Source organism: Lactuca sativa, chromosome 4, assembly GCF_002870075.4.
Source record: "Lactuca sativa cultivar Salinas chromosome 4, Lsat_Salinas_v11, whole genome shotgun sequence".
Classification (NCBI taxonomy): domain Eukaryota; kingdom Viridiplantae; phylum Streptophyta; class Magnoliopsida; order Asterales; family Asteraceae; genus Lactuca; species Lactuca sativa.
The window spans coordinates 174,801,551-174,808,223 of NC_056626.2; positions in this window are offsets into that span (position 1 = coordinate 174,801,551).

Below are 6,673 nucleotides of genomic sequence, written 5' to 3' on the forward strand. Positions count from 1 at the left end.
CCGAACCTCGACCGAGATCCGAAGGGTCTCGCTGGAAAGTTCATATTTCACCCATTTTTGCGTATTTTTGCGTTTTAAACCCATTTTTAATTATTTTAACATAGGATTTTCACCCGAAACTTTATTTTTAATTATAAGGCCCCTAAATTAATGATTTAATCACATTTTAAGGATAAAATCTTATTAAAAAGGAGTTGGTAAAGTACAAAAAGAAGAGTGTTGACCTTACCTTATTTTATGACACAAGCAACCCCATACCCACTCCATGATTAACCCACACTCCTCCCCACCATACCTTGTCACTTCCTTGTACTTTTTACCTCCCTCACAAGCCATCTCCATGTTTTGAGAGCTGGATATCCATCCTCTCTCCTCATTTTCTCTCATTTGTTCTCATTTCACAAGAAGATCAAACTCCTTTCTCTCTCACTTTCTCTCTCTAGAAATCCGAGATTCAAAGGCTGATCTTGAGTCTTTCCTCCACATTTGGTAAGCATAATCCATTCTCTTTATGTTTATCTCAATGATTTCCACTCAAATCATGGATATCTTACACAAACTCCAATATACTTGTGTTAGAGCTTCGAATCTTCAAGTGATTCTTCAAGTGTTCTTGGGTTGAACACTTCTCTCCTTCAACACTTACCTACTGGAAACACTTAAGGTGAGTTCATACCCCTACATTTTCATGTTTTCTCAAGTTTTTAGGGGGGGAATACAAGTTAAAATACTTAGAACATAACTACATTTTTTTAACAGTTTTCATCAGAAAAGTTTCACTCCATTCACGGACTGTTTTGGACATCTTAAGTATTTTTGTTTTCAAAACTTTTTTAGGTGCATGTAGTTCCACTTCTTAGATTTAAAATGACTACTTGCACATCTCCATACGATTTTTCTACAATTTATGGTGATTTTTACAAAACTGCCTATCATTTCAAACATCAATCCGGACCAGTCTGTGATTATGGACTTTTTCACCCAAGTTAGAGGTCATTAAAAATCATGATAAAAATTATGAACAAACTAGACTCATTTTCCAAACTCTCAGAAATTACAGAACCTGATTTGGACATTTTATGATTTTTCTACAATTTTTCCAATACCAGTTACAGAAAAGGTTATTAACAGAAAAACATTATAAATTTCATTTCACCTTGTAACATCTTGAGCAAGGTATACATCGTTATGTGATTATGTGTAGTTGCAATATATGACATTTTATATCCTCACATAGACATACATCAGAAAACAAATGGAATTACACCTCCACAAGCATGGGAAATATATAAATGACATTACGAGGCTATATCCATTATAAATATAAACATTGGTAAATTATGACAAGAAGGGACTATGCTCACTACCCTTACAAACAATTGAGAAACTATAATAGGTATAGTTTAGAGTTACTTATATAACAAACACATTATCTAAGGGTTTACACATACAAAAGATTTATTGCCACTATGGACAATTTAGATAAACTATAATAAGTATAGTTAAGCCATTATACCCCCCGTAAACGAACGCGTTAGTTATAATCGGTATAGTTATGGTAAATACATACTATAAGCAAAGTAATAAACTGTAATAGGTATAGTTTATGTTTCATCTACCCTAGGAACTTAATTACAAGAAAGGAATTCATCACCACTCTTGATAAGCTATTCATATGCATAGTTCAGGTTCACTAATCCCTATCACTCCCCGGTGAACTATGATATGTATAGGTTACAACCACCATCACCATCACTTTTGATAAGCTATTCATATGCATAGTTCAGGTTCCCTAATCCCTATCACTCCTCGGTGAACTATGATATGTATAGGTTACACTCACCATCACCATCACTTTTGATAAGCTATTCATATGCATAGTTCAGGTTTCCTAATCCCTATCACTCCCCGGTGAACTATGATATGTATAGGTTACACTCACCATCACCATCACTTTTGATAAGCTATTCATATGCATAGTTCAGGTTCCCTAACCCCTATTACTCCCCGGTGAACTATGATATGTATAGGTTATATTCACAATAGATTTTCGTATTGTTAGACTTCAACTATAATCGTTGAGCGTATATGCTTGAGTCATACAAGAATTTAGTTTGGATTGGCTTGGAATTGGTGGTGCCCGCCTCATCTCCTGTTCCTTGTTTGGTTGTGGACCTAGAGCGGACCCATTATATTCGACGTTTTATCTAACCTAAATCTTATATAACTTATATATGCTGGACAATTATAGGGGAAATCTACGGGTAAATCTAGAATACATCAACGCATCATACAGGATTATTCGGTATACACGTAATTAAGAAAATATTAGATTTTCTGGAGATCAAACTCTATCGATTTTAAAAAAGGAAAACGGTTTCTACTCCAAACAAAACTCTTATGAACTCACCAACTTAAATGTTGACACTTTTCAAAACTACTTGTATTCTCAGGGAATCAGTGAAACAGGAAAACTTCAGCGCTTTGAGGATGGGACGTTAAACCGTCAACAATTTATTTTTGTCATCATATTGTAATTGATTCTGAAACATGTAAACAAATACCTTGGTGTAACTTTTTCAATTATATTTATGATGGTTGTATTTACTTTGAGCACTATTATACATATTGTTGTGATACTGAACATGAAGTCCTCCACCCCTGGACGTTTCCGCCATCCTTGGTTTGGGGGTGTGACAGATTGGTATCAGAGCATTGTTTATAGTGAACTCAGTATATCGAACCACATAAGATATACAAACTATAAATACATTGGGACCGAAAGTCTCTGATTTAAAGTTTTCAAAACAACTATACTTTTAGAAACAAATAATTCCTCGGTAAAAGTAGGAGCATGTGCACACACACTAGGGTCAGTATCACGATGGGATGGGACAAAAGTAGTAATTGTTGAACAATACGAGTAGGCTTGGGGATGTATAGTCAGGACTGGGAATGACATAGCCTGATCAACTATGTCTCACCCAGAAATGATTACCATATGCCCAGGAATGGTCTTAGGAGTTGCAACAAGTCTAAAAACTTACCAACACTACCACAATGAAATACCATAGGGGTATTTGGAATTATTATAACTACTTATTTGAGAACTAAATAGATTTTTATCAATAGGTCAATAACTGCCTAGAGGATACAATAAAACTATATGTATCCAGGACGTTATAGGCTTAGAATCTGTGAATCTTTGCTTTACTTCATGTTCTCGTTGGATTGGGGATTTAGAGTTAGGATCGCTTATTCGAAGGTCTATCCTGTCCCAAATACATGTGACTAGTATGCACTAAATAATATATTGAAGTACCTGATAAAGATCACCTTATAATTATCTAATTAGTACGTCTACTTAGTTATTTCTTATATCCCCATTTCTCGCAAAGATATTATGGCTGAATTCATTCTCCACGACGACCCGTACTACCCTAACCACGGCGATACTGAATGGCTCGGAGAGGAGCCATAGAGTGAGTACCGAATCCCTTTGGATGGTCACCAAGCTGAAGGCTTTGCCGATGGTCCTGACCCCGACCCTGAAGTGGAGAACCTACCCTGATGGCCCTTGTTCCAAATCCTAACCCTCGTCCGGTTGTTCAAGGCCCAACGCCTCCTTGAGTAGAGTGATTGGAAACCTGGAAAGAAGAACACGACCAACCTAGGTTGTTAAGTGGAGACATCCGAATCCTTCAGAATCCGAAGACTACACTATTCAAGGGAACCGTAGCATTGCCCAAAATCTTCCTTACGTTAATGAGATGTAGACCTATTATCTCGAACCCTATACTACAAACAATTTACATATGGTAACTCCAAGAAATTCTTAATATATACCAAGTAATTTTAGAAAGGGATCAGGCGAAACAAATCACTAGTTGCATTTGAGTCACCACCTCTAAAATTCATTCACAAGGACTTTGTTGCGAATTACATACAAAATACTTTTAAGACAGAACATGATACAGACAAGTCTGGCTTGATAACTTCTGACTTGTCACTATTATTAAAAACTTATCGTTTGTACGTCTCTACCAACTTATGACAGGACTATGCCGCCAAAGAAAAAGTCCAGACCCTCCGGGAGCACAGCACCGCCCCCTCCGCAATTTGATCCCATAATGTTTCAAGCTGCCGTAATAGCAGCAGTGGCGGCAGCAATGTCGCAAATGGGTACAAATGGTTCCGGCGGCTTCGGATCCGGGAATACTAACTCGAATCAGGGGGACAACACAGGACGCACTAAGGAGTGTTCTTACAAAGACTTCACAAATGGCAAACCCGATCCTTTCGATGGAAGCGGGGGCGTCATTGCGCTGATGCAATGGTTTGAAAGGACCGAAGCAGTCTTCGAAATCTGCGCTTGTCCCGAAGCGAACAAAGTCAAGTATGCGGCATTCACTTTTACAAGAAAAGCTCTTACTTGGTGGAATAGCCGAGTTAAGTCACTTACTCCTGCAGTGGCTAACTCTATAAGCTGGGAGGATCTAAAAGCTTTAATGCTAAAAGAGTATTGCCTAAGAGGCGAAGTGCAAAAACTGGAAGAGGAACTCTGGAACCTAAAAATGTCGGGAATGGATCTCGAAGCTTATACTGCCCGATTCAATGACCTAGCACTCCTCTGTCCTGCAATGGTCACCCCAGAGGAGAAAAAGATAGAACGATACCTTTGGGGGCTATCATCCCAGATCCATGATAGTGTATTGGCCTCAAGGCCAACTACCTTCGACAGCGCCAAGGAGTTGGCACAACAACTCATCGACCATCGAGCCAGCCGTGACACTTCGACAACCACGCCAATTGTTGCGATTCATGCTGCCACAGCCCTCACCACGCCAACTCCCATAAAGCAATACGCTGGAACCCTTCCGAAATGTAACAAGTGTAGCTTCCATCACACTGGGGCTTGTAGAGAATTGCATTGCATGAACTGCAATAGAAAAGGGCACACTACCCGTTTCTGTAAGGCACCGGTACGACCCATCAACCAGTTCCCCGGCTCTGGAGTAAGCCCAGCCTGTTACAAATGTGGAGAAACAGGCCATTTTAAAAGGAACTGCCCAAGAGCAAGGGATGCCAGTGGTGGTGGAAGGGTGCTTGCGATCACCGAAGGAGAGACCACCCCGAAACTGCCTGCAAATATTAGTACGTGTTTCTAACACCGACGTTTAAATTCCAAATTTCTTTATTTAATTAAGTCTAACATCGATTTAAGCATGCATAGTAGTAATGCCAAAGATTAAACTGAGAGCATAAACAATAGGAAATTCCAAGGCCGTCATAAGACCATTCTAGGAATTTGCTTCGACTCCGCAATGGGCCTGCATCATAGGGATGTAGGTCAAACTTTCGAGAACATGCTTCTACTTTATAGGTGAGCGGTTAAAATACATCTAGGTTTAATGTTAGCCCTGACTAGGAACTCTAATTCATTAAGAAGGATTACTAAGTTATTTGTTATGATTTCCTCGCTTATACATTCCCCAGTTATATATAACGAATACCTGGTAGATAATAAAATGTGAGAATTCTGACTTGGTTTCTTTTCCTCGTTGGGATGTGAAACTGAAATAGAATCACACATTTTACTATCCGCCCAGTATTGGTTATATCATAATGTGTATAAGCTAAGTTTTCATGTATGATAACTCGTCTCTTAGTCAGAATCAAAATAATGTAGAGCCGACCTTAGTCATTTTCAAACTCCTTGCCTAAATTCAAATTTCGGGACGAAATTCCCTCTAACGGGGGGATGATGTGACAACCGTCAATTTTCAGTCAAGTCAAAGTCAACGAAAGTCAACTAGTCAAACCGGTCCGCTCATTTTGCCGTAAGTACTAGAGCTTATGATAAGAAACTCCTAAGCGACTCTTTATTCTAACGAGGGATCCTAAATCAAAAAGTGCGTACACCTAGATCTCCTTAACCTTAAACTGAGGTACGCGGCGAGCCAAACCGATAAAACAATGTCGCATACTCATCGGGAGTATGCAAGATCCTTAAACAAGGCGTAACGGGATTTACGGACCTTGCAGTGCATAGCCGGACACTCAAAAAGGACACCAACGAGACCTCTCTCAATCGTTTTCACTCTATCTCTTCTTATGTCAAATCTCTCTAAGTATGTGAAATCTCTCCCACATATCTCTTTGTATGAGAAATCTCTCCAAGTATGTCAAATCTCTCCCAAATCTCTCTAAGTATGTGAAATCTCTCCCACATATCTCTTTGTATGTGAAATCTCTCCAAGAATGTCAAATCTCTCCCAAATCTCTCTAAGTATGTGAGATCTCTCCCACATATCTCTTTGTATGTGAAATCTCTCCAAGAATGTCAAATCTCTCTAAGTATGTGAAATCTCTCCCACATATCTCTTTGTATGTGAAATCTCTCCAAGAATGTCAAATCTCTCCCAAATCTCTTTAAGTATGTGAAATCTCTCCCACATATCTCCTTGTATGTGAAATCTCTCCCACATATCTCTTTGTATGTGAAATCTCTCCAAGAATGTCAAATCTCTCCCAAATCTCTCTAAGTGTGTGAAATCTCTCCCACATATCTCTTCGTATGTGAAATCTCTCCAAGAATGTCAAATCTCTCCCAAATCTCTCTGAGTATGTGGAATCTCTCTCAAATCTCTCTCGAAATCTCTCCCCAACTTTC